The sequence below is a fragment of the Leucoraja erinacea genome, chromosome 24 (genome assembly GCF_028641065.1).
Source record: "Leucoraja erinacea ecotype New England chromosome 24, Leri_hhj_1, whole genome shotgun sequence".
In the NCBI taxonomy this organism is placed as follows: Eukaryota; Metazoa; Chordata; class Chondrichthyes; order Rajiformes; family Rajidae; genus Leucoraja; species Leucoraja erinaceus.
This window is the reverse complement of record NC_073400.1, coordinates 30,097,959-30,111,212: the sequence shown is the minus strand read 5'-3', so window position 1 is coordinate 30,111,212 and position 13,254 is coordinate 30,097,959. Positions and strand designations below refer to the sequence as shown.

Here is a 13,254-nt window from a genome sequence, read left to right as displayed (position 1 = left end):
AGAATCCTTCTATCTCTGCCTTAAAAATATCCACTGACTTGGCCTCCACAGCCGTCTGTGGCAAAGAATTCCACAGATTCACAGATATACCACTAAAGAAATTCCTCCTCATCTCCTTCCTAAAGGAATGACCTTCAATTCTGAAGCTGTGGCCTCCTGCCCTAGAAACTCCAGCTGGTGGAAACAGCATTGTAATTGAAAAATTTCAAATTGCCTAATTCACAATGCAGGCACCGCCAGTGTCATCTCTGCATGGACAGTTAGTGTGAGAAATGTATGTAAAGGGAAATCAATGGAACTATGCAAATCAATGGAATGATGAAAATGGCAATATTTACATGTTGCGCTTTGATAAGCTTTACCCGTGAAGTAACGATCTTGGGAGATGGTGCTGCCTGATGCGGAGTGTACATTCAATGAGGAAATAGATCCAGAATAATCAAGGACAATGCAAGGAAGCTTGTGCAATAGCTCCACGTACGCACACACACACACACACACACACCACACACACACACACACACACACACACACAAACAAACACACAAACACACACACACACACACACACACACATACACACACACATACACATCCATTGTATTGTGGTACAGGTGGCAATAATACACTTAAACAAGTGTTGAGGTGGATGCAAAAACAGTCTTGGAAAGGTACATGGATAGGTGAGGTTCAGACTACACATGCCTGTGTGTGTGTGTGTGTGTGTGTGTGTGTGTGTGTGTGTGTCAGTGGGACTCTGCCTCAGAAGGCGGTGGAGGCAAGTTCTCTGGATGCTTTCAAGAGAGAGCTGGATAGGGCTCTTAAAAATAGCGGAGTCAGGGGATATGGGGAGAAAGCAGGAACGGGGTACTGATTGGGGATGATCAGCCATGATCACATTGAATGGCGGTGCTGGCTCGAAGGGCCGAATGGCCCACTCCTGCACCTATTGTCTATTATCTATTGTCTATTGAGTGTGTGTGTGTATTGTGTGTGTCTCTGCCTGTGTGTGTCTGTGTAGATGTTCAAGTTTGCTCTCAGGTTGTGCCGGGGTGATTTAGTCATCTGATAACAGCTGGGAAGAAATGGTAGACAGACAAAAACTGCTGGAGTAACTCAGCGGGGCAGGCAGCAGCATCTGTGGAGAGAAGGGATGGGTGACGTTTCAGGTCGAGACCCTTCCTCAGACTGAAACGGCGCCTGTTTCTGTTATGCTCAAGTTCAAGTGAGTTTAGTGTCCCTGATAGGACATTGAAATTCTTGCTTTGCTTCAGCACAACAGAACATAGTAGGCATTGACTACAGAACAGATCAGTGTGTCCATATACCATGACATAAATATATACACACATGAATAAATAAACTGATGAAGTGCAAATAACAGATAATGGGCTATTAATGTTCAGAGTTTTGTCCGAGCCAGGTTTAATAGCCTGATGGCTGTGGGGAAGTAGCTATTCCTGAACCTGGTTGTTGCAGTCTTCAGGCTCCTGTACCTTCTACCTGAAGGTAGCAGGGAGATGAGTGAGTGGCCAGGATGGTGTGGGTCCTTGATGATGCTGCCAGCTTTCTTTTGAGGCAGCGACTGCGATAGATCCCCTCGATGGAAGGGAAGGTCAGGGCCGATGATGGACTGGGCAGTGTTTACTACTTTTTGCTGCCTATCCCGCTGAGTTACTCCAGCATTTTGTGTCTATCTTCGGTGTAAACCAAGTTCCCTCTGGCACAGACAGATTGAAACAGTCCCAGGAGGTGTGCCTTTTTACACTTCCGCACCTTTTCCCTGAAGGGGAGAGGGGAGAAGAGGGAATGGCCACACTAAAGCAACCTCCACGTGAAATCTTGGAATGTCACTCACCCTGTTTGTCACACGGGAGACTGTGTCAAATTCCAGGGAGATGGATCTTAATCACAGGGGGATAGACACAAATAGCTGGAGTAATAGACAATAGGTGCAGGAGCAGGCCATTCAGCCCTTCGAGCCAGCACTGCCATTCAATGTGATCATGGCTGATCATCCCCAGATGATCAGGTGACAGACAAAAACTGCAGGAGTAACTCAGCGGGACAGGCGGCAGCATCTCTGGAGAGAAGGGGTGGGTGACGTTTTGGTTCTTAGACACATAGAAAATAGGTGCAGGAGTAGGCCATTCGGCCCTTCGTGCCTGCACCGCCATTCAATATGATCATGGCTGATCATCCAACTCAGTATCCCGTACCTGCCTTCTCTCCATACCCCCTGATCCCTTTAGCCACAAGGTGCACATCTAACTCCCTCTTAAATATAGCCAATGAACTGTGGCCTCAACTACCTTCTGTGGCAGAGAGTTCCAGAGATTCACCACTCTCTGTGTGAAAAATGTTTTTCTCATCTCGGTCCTAAAAGACTTCCCCCTTATCCTTAAGCTGTGACCCCTTGTCCTGGACTTCCCCAACATCGGGAACAATCTTCCTGCATCTAGCCTGTCCAACCCCTTAAGAATTTTCTTAGAATTCTTCAGACTTAATCACAGAGGGTTTGGGTGTAACTTGCCCCGTGACGTGTTTCACCAAATACCCAACCTTCTAAGTATAATGTGAAGCACATTTTGTGCATTTCAGCTTTGCGTGCAAGGAGCGAGGCTTCAAAGCTAGCTAGAGAAGAGGAACTGCAGATACCGGTTTACAAATAAAGACACAAAGTGCTGGAGTAACCCCGAGGATCAGGCGGCGTCTCTGGAGAACATGGGTAGGTGACGTTTCGGGGTCAGGACCCTCCTTTTAAGCTGCTGACCCTTGACTCTTGTGTTTAAGAAGGAACTGCAGATGCTGGAAAATTGAAGGTAGACAAAAAGTGCTGGAGAAACTCAGCGGGTGCATCAGCATCAATGGAGCGAAGGAAATAGGCAACGTTTCGAGGGACGAAACCCTTCTTCAGATGTCTTGACTCTTGATGGCGGGGGACTCTTGAGGTCTCTGTTGCTGAGAGGCAGTAACTCTACCGCAGCGGATGAGTTGCTGCCTCTCAGCGCCCGGAGTTTGCGGGACGTTTGCGGGAAGATGCGAGTGTCGGATCTAAAGTGTCTCTGCCCGCATCCTGTACAAATTTGGACCTACGAATCACGTTTGGAAAATGAACCAAAACGTATTCTGAGGATTCGAATCGGCTGTGGCAGCAGTCTTATGCCGCCAGATGCCACCCGGGCTCGACCTTGACTGCGGGCGCTGGCTGTGCGGAGTTTGCACGTTCTCTGCGGCGACCCGCGTGGGTCTTTCTCCGGGTGCTCCGGTTTCCTCCCACACTCCAAAGGCGTGCAGGTTTGTGGGTTAATTGGCTTCGGTAAAATCTAGTGCGTGTGGGATAGTGCCAGCCACAGGGCGGTAAGTGACAGGAGCGAAAATGAGGCCATTCGGCCCGTCGAGTCTTACTCTGCCAGCTCCGGTTAAAAAAAAATTGTAAAGTGTCCCTTGGCTTGTGCAGGATAGTGTCGGTGTGCGCGTATCGCTGGTCGGCATGCACTCGGTGGGCCGAAGGGCCTGTTTTTCTGCGCTGTAACTCTAAACTAAACCCTAATAGCCCTGTCCCACGGTGCAAGTCCGCCCACGAGTTATCATAGCAACATAGAAATTAGGTGGAGGAGGAGGCCATTCGGCCCTTCGAGCCTGCACCGCCATTCATTGTGATCATGGCTGATCGTCCCCTATCAATAACCCGTGCCTGCCTTCTCCCCATATCCCTTGACTCCACTAGCCCCTAAATCACTTATCTAATGCCCCTGTCCCACTTAGGAAACCTGAACGGAAACCTCTGGAGACTTTGCGCCCCGCCCAAGGTTTCCGTGCGGTTCCCGGAGGTTGCAGGTGGTTGCCGGAGGTTGCAGGTAGTGGAAGCAGGTGGGGAGACTGACAAAAACCTCCGGGAACCGCACAGAAACCTTGGGTGGGGCGCAAAGTCTCCAGAGGTTTCCGCTCAGGTTTCCTAAGTGGGACAGAGGCATAACTCTCTCTTAAATCCACCCAGTGACCCGGCCTCCACTGCCCTCTGTGGCAGGGAATTCCATATCCCGAGTAAAAGAAAAAAAATCAAACTCGTGGTTTTCTACGAGATTCCAAGTTGAAGTTCACGAGTTTCAACCAGTTCCCACGTGTACGTCTAAAGTTTGCCGTTTGCTTCTCATTTCTGCGATGTACCTTTGAATGGCGGTGCAGGCTCAAAGGGCCGAATGGCCTACTCCTGCACCTATTGGCTATGTTTCTATGTACCAAGTTCCTCTCACGAGTTACTCTTCAGCGAACAGCAACGACTACCGTGGGACGGGGGGGGTGTTTAGTTGGAGGGAGGGGCAGGGAGGGAGGGACGGAGGGAGGGAGGGCTGCTGAGGTTGGATCATCAGGTAGTTAATCCACTTCCCACGTCGCCAATGACAGCGTTCAGCCCTGCCTGAAGCAACAGGGCGAAGGAGTGTCCTGGAAAGTTGATTTCAACACTTGTAGCAGCGGCAACTTCGTGAAACAGGAGCAGAGGTGTTTCACAGGAGCAGAGGTCATTTTGAGCACCTGCTGTCGAAGTGAGACCCTGTTCCCATCGCTGAAGGGTGCAGTTTGATGGTACGTGTTTTTGCTGGGAGAGGAGTGGAGGCTTTTATTGAATCCTTAAAAACAAAAAAATCAATTTGATTTACGTTATCTGTGTGTGTGTGTGTGTGTGTGTGTGTGTGTGTGTGTGTGTGTGTGTGTGTGTGTGTGTGTGTGTGTGTGTGTGTGTGTGTGTGTGTGTGTGTGTGTGTGTGTACGTGTGTGTGTGTGTGCGTGTGTACGTGTGTATATGTGTGTGTGTACGTGTGTGTGTGTTTATGTGCGTGTGTGTATATGTGTGTGTATATGTGTGTGTGCGTGTGTGCGTGTGTGTGCGTGTGTGTGCGCGTGTGTGTGTGCGTGTGCGTGCGTGTGTGCGTGTGTGTGTGTGTCATGCGTTGCCTGAGTCGTTCTTGACTCTCGATGGCACGGACTCTTGAGGTCTCCGGTGCTGAGACCCTAGTTCGAATCCTGACCACGGGCCGCTGTCTGTACGGAGTTTGCACGTTCTCCCCGTGACCTGCGTTGGGTTTTTCTCTCCGGGTGTTCCAGGTTTCCTCCCACCAAAGACGTGCAGGTTTATAGGACAGTCGGCTTGCGGTAAAATTGTAAATTTCTCCCTAGTGTGTGTGGGAGTGCGTGGGTGTGTGGGATAGTGATAGTCGGTGGGGCCGAAGGGTCTGTTTCCGCGCTGTATCTCTAAAGGTCAAAAAAACAAGCGAAAAGACTCTGGTTTGTCTCCTCTTTGGGCCAGCCGTTTTTCTTGTTACCAACATTGGGCTCGAAGGGCCGAATGGCCTCATCCTGCACCTATTTTCTATTTTCTAACAAGCGTCAAAGTGTGAAGCTCCCAGTGAAAGGAGGGGGGGGGGGGAGAGAGGATGGGGGAGAGAGAGGGAGAGGAGAGAAGGCAGAAAGGGTGGTGTGAGAGAGAGAGAGAGAGAGGGAGGGGGGAAAGTGGAGGAGGGAGAGGAGAGATAGGGGAGGGGGAAGGAGTGGGAGGTTGGGAGGGAGGGTGAGAGAGAGACTGAGGGAGGGGAGAGGGGAGAGAAGGAGGGGAGAGAGGAGGGATGAGGGGGTTTGGGGGGGGGGGGAGAAGGATGGGGGAGGGAGGGAACTAGTCCAATTTAAAGTACATTTAATATTAAGAGGCTCCATCTGGTACAGCAGTGTCAGGGTTAAACTGAGGCCTCTTCGGAGAGCAAGAGTGTGTCTAGAATTCCCTTCATTAGACCTCTCCTGCCACTTTATGTGTGTGTGTGTGTGTTTTGGTCCCCCCTCCCCCTCTCTCTCCATCCTCTCTCCCCCTCTCTCCCCCCCCCTTTCCCCTCTCCCCCTCTCTCCCCCTCTGCCCCCTTCCCCTCCCCCTTCTTCCTCCCCGCTCCACTTCCCCTCTCCCCCCCTTCTTCCCCCCCTCTCCCCTCCCCTCTTTCCCCCCCCTCTCCCCCCTCCCCCTCTTTTCCCTCCCCCCCTCCCCCCTATCCCCTCCCCCTCCCCCTCCCCCCCTCCCCTTTCCCTCTCCCCCTAACTTTCCCCTCCCCCTCTCCCCTCCCTCCCCCTCTCCCCCCTCCCCTCCTCCTCCCCCCCCCACTTTCCCCTCCCCCCCTTTCTTCCCCCCCCCTCCTCCCTCCCTTCCCCCTCTTTCCCCCCCCCTCTTCTTCCCCTCCCCTTCTTCCCCCTCCCCCTCCCCCTCTTTCCTATCCCCCCCCCCGCCTCCCCCCCCCCCCCCCCACCTCCCCCCCCCCCCTTCCCCCCCCCCCCTGTTCCCCCCTCCCCTCCCCCCCCCCCCCCCCCCCCCCCCTCTGCCCCCCCCCCCCCCCCTCGCTATCTGGAAGCATAGAAACATAGAAAGTAGGTGCAGGAGTAGGATAGGAAGGAACTGCAGGTGCTGCTTTACACTGAAAATAGACGCAAAAAGCTGGAGTAACTCAGCGGGACAGACAGCATCTCTGGAGCGAAGGAATGGGTGACGTTTTGGGTCGAGACCCATCTTCAGACCCATTTATATTTAAAGAGGAATATTTAGGTTATAAACAATAACCCCACACAGGAAAACATAGAAAATAGAAAACAGGCGCGGGAGTAGGCCATTCGGCCCTTCGAGCCCTAAGAGCTCTATCTAACGTCAATTGGCCTCCACTGCCCTCTGTGGCTGAGAATTCCACAGATTCACAACTCTCTGGGTGAAAAAGTTAACCCCTCATACTCCTATGAGATCTTTTCCCCTCCATGGTCCCACGAAGGCTAACACCATCTCCGGAGTTTCCGCACAGGATTACGTCCCTAGTTTTGAAGTCTCTTCGTCGCCTCACCCCTCCCCGATCACCATAACGGTCGCGGGAGGTCACGGTGGCGCAGCGGTAGAGTCGCTGCCTTACAGCGAATGCAGCGCCGAAGACCCGGGTTCGATCCCGACTGCGGGTGCCGTCTGTACGGAGTTTGCACGTTCTCCCCGTGACCTGCGTGGGTTTTCTCCGAGATATTCGGTTTCCTCCCACACTCCAAAGACGTGTGGGTTTGTAGGTTAATTGGCTTGGTGTAAATGTAAAATTGTCCCTAGTGTGTGTGTGTGGGATAGTGTTAATGTGCGGGGATCGCTGGTCGGTGTGGACCCGGTGGGCCGAAGGGCCTGTTTCCGCGCTGTATCTCTAAAAAAAAACCTCCTGCAACCTGCTGGCAATTCCATGCTCCTCCAATTCCAACCCACGCCAAGATCCTGGTTGTAATTACTGCATGATTGGGGCACGCCTCCACGGTTTCCTCCCACACTCCAAAGACGTGCGTGCAGGTTTGCAGGTTAATTGGCTTCGGTAAAAATTGTAACGTATCGAGTGTGTAGGATAGTGCCAGACGGCCCATCATGCCTACTCCGCCATTCAATCACGGCTGATCTAACTCTCCCTCCTAACCCCATTCTCCTGCCTGCTCCCCGTAACCCCTGACACCCGCATTAATCAGGCGTGCAGGGATCGCTGGTCGGCACGGGCTCGGCGGGTGTGTTTCCGCGCTGTGTCTCTAGAATAAACTAAACTCGGCCTTGTCGAGAAGGCTGAAATTCGAGCTTTGGACCGATGCACTTAGCACGACGGCTTGCATGACGACAAGACATTTATGCTTCGGGGAATTTCATACGATACACGTTTCTAACTGCATTGTGGTGCAAGACTGCCACTCTCGGACGCAACCTCAATCAATGTTCCCTCTTTAGTTTCAGTCTCCGGGGTGAGGGGCCTTTATTAAGAGCGTTTTCCAAAGCGGTAATGGGGAGGTTCCTGTATAAAAAGGGAAGGAATAACATGTTTGGTCGGCAGCAGAGTGATTCAGTATTGATTCACTGGTCACTCTATGTTGCCAAGTGGGCCTGGAATAGACTGCTTACGTTGGTCTATTTTAGCTCCTTGAGTGTGTCCTCTGTGCTCCGAGCCGTGACAGGGTTCCACGCTGAACGTTGATCTTCCCGTGGCGGCACGGTGGCGCATGTCGAAAATTACCCGACAAATGTTTGAGGGCAGAGTGCTCTTAACTTTTATTTAAATTATTCCATGTTAGTTGATTATGAAAATTCCATGACTCTATTTTAAAGAACTGCAGCAGGATTTTCTCACATCACCTGGCCAATATTTATCCCTGGAGTTTGCACGGTGGCGCAGCGGTAGTGTTGCTGCCTTACAGCGCCGGAGACCCGTGTTCGATCCTGTCTGTACGGAGTTTGTCCGTACAGTTCCCCCCGTGGGTTTTTTCTCCGAGACCTTTCGTCTCCCCCCACCCCACACTGCAAAGACGTACAGGTTTGTAGGTTAATTGGCTTGGCGTAAATGCCAATTGTTCCCCTAGAGTGTGTGGGAGGGTGTTAGTGTGCCTGGATCGCTGGCCGGCACGGACTCGATGGGCCGAAGGGCCTGTCTCCACACTGTATCTCTAAACTAATCTAAAACATATTCCGAAGATTCACCTCCGGGTTTCTCCCACATTCCAAAAACGTACAGGTTTATACGTTGTACACAAAAATGCTGGAGAAACTCAGCGGGTGCAGCAGCATCAATGGAGCGAAGGAAATAGGTAACGTTTCGGGCCGAAACCCTTCTTCAGACTGATGGGGGGTATATACTTCCTTTATTGTCATAGTCGTGGTGCATACAACGATATTCAGGCGGCACGGTGCCTGGGCAAACGTACATGATAAAATATAACAAAATAACAGCAAGAAAAGTGAGAGAAAAACTTGTTCACACACTCACGTACACATACTGTGACACATGCACACACATTCACACACGCACACACACGCACGCATACACATTATGCCTACGAATGCACCCTTACCTGAATATAAGATATTGCACTCAGAAGGCCATTGTCAGAATATAGGATATTGCATAGAATACTATTATAATAATAAGAGCATTTGGTTTCAGAATTGGCTTGCTTATTTGTCTTTGGGAGGGGATTGTGCGCACGTTGTGTCTTGTGTGTCTGTGTGTGTGTTGTGTGTGTGGGTGCGTGTGTGTGTGTGTGTGTGTGTGTGCGTGTGTGTGTGTGTGTGTGTGTGCGTGCGTGTATGATTGTGTGTGTGTATGATTGTGTGTGAGAGCGTATGTGTGTGTGTGTGTGTGTACATGTATGTGTGTGTGTGTGTGTGCGTGCGCGTGTGTGTGTGTGTGTGTGTGCGTGTATGTGTGTGTGTGTGTATGTGTGTGTGTGTGTGTGTGTGTATGTGTGTGTGTGTGTGTGTGTGTGTGTGTGTGTGTGTGTGTGTGTGTGTGAGTGTGTGTGTGTGTGTGTGTGTGTGTGTGTGTGTGTGTGTGTATGATTGTGTGTGTGTATGATTGTGTGTGTGTGTGTGTATGATTGTGTGTGTGTGTATGATTGTGTGTGTGTGTGTGATGTGTGTGTGTGTGTGCGTGTGTGTATGATTGTGTGTGTGTGCGTGTGTGTTGTGTGTGTGTGTGTGTGTGTGTGTGTGTGTGTGTGTGTGTGATTGTGTGTGATTGTGTGTGTGTGTGTGTGCTTGTGCGTGTGCGTGTGTGTGTGTGTGTGTGCTTGTGCGTGTGTGTGTGTGTATGATTGTGTGTGCGTGTGTGTGTGTGTGTGTGTGCGTGTGTGTGCGTGTGTGTATGATTGTGTGTGCGAGTGTGTGTGTGCGTGTGTGTATGATTGTGTGTGTGTGTGTGTGTGCGTGTGTGTGTACTTTACTGATTTAAGAGCATGTGTTTATGATGAGGAAACTTTGAAATGCTGCTTAATGATCAGCCACACTGTAAACGGCAGGTGAAATCTTCCTGCTAATCTTGCTGGTCCATGTTGTGAGCAGCTCCATCACCTGTGTCGGTTTTGGAGACCTAACCTGCAGTGTTTCTCTTACCGTCCACAGTTTATTGAATTTTTAGTCATTAAAAGTTCTATTGAAAAACATAAGGTTGCCTAACTGATCACGCAGTTTGGTTCGAGAACAGCTCCGTCCACGACCGCAAGAAATTGCAGCAGATTGTGGACACAGCCCAGACCATCACACGAACCAACCTCCCCTCCATTGACTCCATTCATACCTGATGCTGCCTCCACAGTTTCCCTGAGATGGCTGGGGAGACAATGCCCCATCTAGTGGTGGAGCTGGGAATTGGCCATAACTCACTCACTGGCTGTGGGGAGCTTGTGTTGGGACATTTGCTTGTCTTTCTTCCTCCTTCCACCCCCTAGTCCTGCAAAAGCCAAACCTTGCTGTGGTCTGGTGAGATCGTTTCCAAACTTATTAAACCGGCCCTCTAGTACTGCCAAGTCAGAACTTCATTCTTCCATTTTGGTACCAATGGCCTCCTCCCTTGTCACAGTGAGGCAAAACGCAAATTAGAGGAATAGCATCTCATATTTCGTTTGGGCAGCTTACACCCCAGCGGTATGAATATTGACATCTCTAACTTCATGTAACCCTTGCATCCCCTCTCTCTCCATCCCTCCACCACCCAAGTTGCATCAGCTTCAAAGATGTCTTGTTGGGTCTCATTGTCTGAAACCCTTGACCTAGACCAGGGCTAATAAAGGCCTGTTTCATTTATCATTGTTACATTTTTGCATACCTATTTAAGTATTTCATTGTTCCACTGTCGATCGCAAACTGTACTGTCACAGCGTTTGTGAAACATTTGGACAGGTACATGGATAGGACAGGTGTAGAGGGATATGGGCCAAACACAGTCAGGTGGGGCTGGTGCAGATGGGGCATGTTTAGTCGGCATGGGCAAGTTGGGCCGAAGGGCCATATGACTTTTCTTCTTAGGCCCCCGCTGGGTCATGGCTGACCACGGGTGTCTCCAGGGTTGGAAGACGCCTGTGCGTGACTTTATTTAACGTGGGGAGACTGGTGCACAGACAGACACCACACGGTCCTTGACAGATCTGGGTCGGGATCCAGTGGCGTGGAGTCCAAGACGACCGGAGACCCTTTTCTGCTGCTGCCTTCATCCGCCTCCCAGCCGTTGTGACGCTCCACTAAGGTCAGCCGCTGTCCTCCGCTTGTTCCACCGTTGAGGTCTTGGTTGGATTGCTGTTTGTCAGGGACCTCCCCCTCGATCTTACCGCCATGGGTGGCCCTACCAGGAGCATCGCTCCAGACGGCATCGCTCTCAGGATCTCAGGTCCACACAAGCTTCTCCGCCACGACAAGGTGACAATCCACGGATGTTATGACACATGGGTATGCTGGGAATGGAAAGATAAGAGTTGGTCTAGGTATCATGTTCAGCACAGACATTGTGGGCCGAATGGCCTGTTCCTGTGCTGTACTGATTGAATGTACCTCCTGTATATCTTTAGCACCTCGCTAACGATGACGTTTCAATGATCTTGGCCTGTCTGCCTCGTTGCTTTAGACACTGCCCCTGTTATAGCTCATGAAACAATCCTGCTTTGATCTGTGTCGGAAGGAACTGCAGATGCTGGTTTACACCGAAGGTAGACACAAACTGCTGGAGTAACTCAGCGGGACAGGCAGCGCTTCTGGAGAGGAGGAATGGGGTGACGTTTCGGGTCGAGTCTGAAGAAGGGAATCGCCCATTCCTTCGATCCAGAGATGCTGCCCGTCCCGCTGAGTTACTCCGGCATTTTGTGTCTTATCTTCGGTGTAAACCCGCATCTGCAGTTCCTTTCTACACATTGTGGCTAACTTCCCACTCGCTGTCAGACGGGGAAGTACAGATTGTATCCGGCTGCATTCCTGTTGGTAAAAGCCTGGGAATGTAGAAAGTGATTAGCCACCGCCTGTCTGTACACGCCTCGGGGTTACTTGGAGTTATAGAGTGATCCAGCATGGAAACAGGCCCTTCGGCCCAACTTGCACACACCGGCCAACATGGTCTGAAGAAGGGTTTCGGCCCTTTTTCCTTCACTCCATAGATGCTGCTGCACCCGCTGAGTTTCTCCAGCTTTTTTGTGCCTCATCTACATTAGTTCACCTGCCTGCATTTAGCCCATATCCCTCCAAAACTGTCCTATCCACCAACCTTATCTACTGCATCCGCTGCTCTAGGTGTCAGCTGATTTACATCGGGGAGACTAAGCGTAGGTTGGGCGATCGTTTCGCCGAACACCTCCGCTCAGTCCGAAATAACCAACCTGACCTCCCAGTGGCTCAGCACTTCAACTCCCCCTCCCATTCCCAATCCGACCTCTCTGTCCTGGGTCTCCTCCATTGCCAGAGTGATCAACACCGGAAATTGGAGGAACAGCACCTCATATTCCGCCTGGGCAGCTTGCGTCCTGATGGCATGAACGTTGAATTCTCCCAATTTTGCTAGCCCTTGCTGTCTCCTCCCCTTCCTTAACCCTCTAGCTGTCTCCTCCCGCCCTCCCATCCGCCCGCCCTCGGGCTCCTCCTCCTCCACTTTTCCTTCCTTCCCCCCCCACCCCCCATCAGTCTGAAGAAGGATTTCGGCCTGAAACGTCGCCTATTTCCTTCGCTCCATAGATGCTGCTGCACCCGCTGAGTTTCTCCAGCAATTTTGTCTACCTTCGATCTTCCAGCATCTGCAGTTCCTTCTTGAACACTATCCATGTACCTGTCTAAATGTTTTTAAACATTGTGATAGTACCTGCCTCAAATACCTCCTCCAACAGCTCATTCCTTTCACCTACCCCCTTTTGCATGGAAAAAGTTACCCCTTGGGTAACGGGTGAAAGGAACGAGCTTTTGGAGGAGGTAACCCCCCATCACCTTAAACGTACGTCATCTGCTCCTCGATTCTCTGACTCTGTGCATCCACCCGATCTATTCCCCTCATGATTCTATACACCTCTATAAGGTCACCACTCATCCTCCTGTGCTCCAAGGAGCAGAGTCCCAGCCTCTCGCCCGATCTATTCCTCTCGTGAGTTTTGTACGTGGTCTTAGAAACATAGAAACATAGACAATAGGTGCAGGAGTAGAGGCCATTCAGCCCTTCGAGCCTGCACCACCATTCAATATGATCATGGCTGATCATCCAACTCAATATCCTGTACCTGCCTTCTCTCCATACCCCCTGATCCCTTTAGCCACAAGGGCTAAACTCCCTCTTATATATAGCCAATGAACTGTGGCCTCAACTACTTTCTGTGGCAGAGAATTTCATAAATTCACCACTCTCTGTGTGAAAAATGTTTTTCTCATCTCAGTCCTAAAAGATTTCCCCCTTATCCTTAAACTGTGACCACTTGTAGCCAATGAACT

The 13,254-nt window shown here is 50.9% G+C and overlaps 1 protein-coding gene across 2 annotated transcripts in view; it reads left to right on the top strand.

Moving 5' to 3' along the window:
* The window catches only part of slc45a3 (solute carrier family 45 member 3), a 99,405-nt gene that overhangs the window by 64,516 nt on the left and 21,635 nt on the right, over positions 1-13,254 (top strand). The window contains exon 1 of one of the 2 annotated variants that reach the window (XM_055654954.1): positions 4,397-4,586. The exons of the other annotated variant lie outside the window; for it this stretch is intronic. The gene's annotated coding sequence lies outside the window, so the exon portion shown is untranslated. Of the gene's footprint in view, positions 1-4,396; positions 4,587-13,254 lie in introns of those variants that run through there. 2 annotated transcript variants of the gene reach the window in all.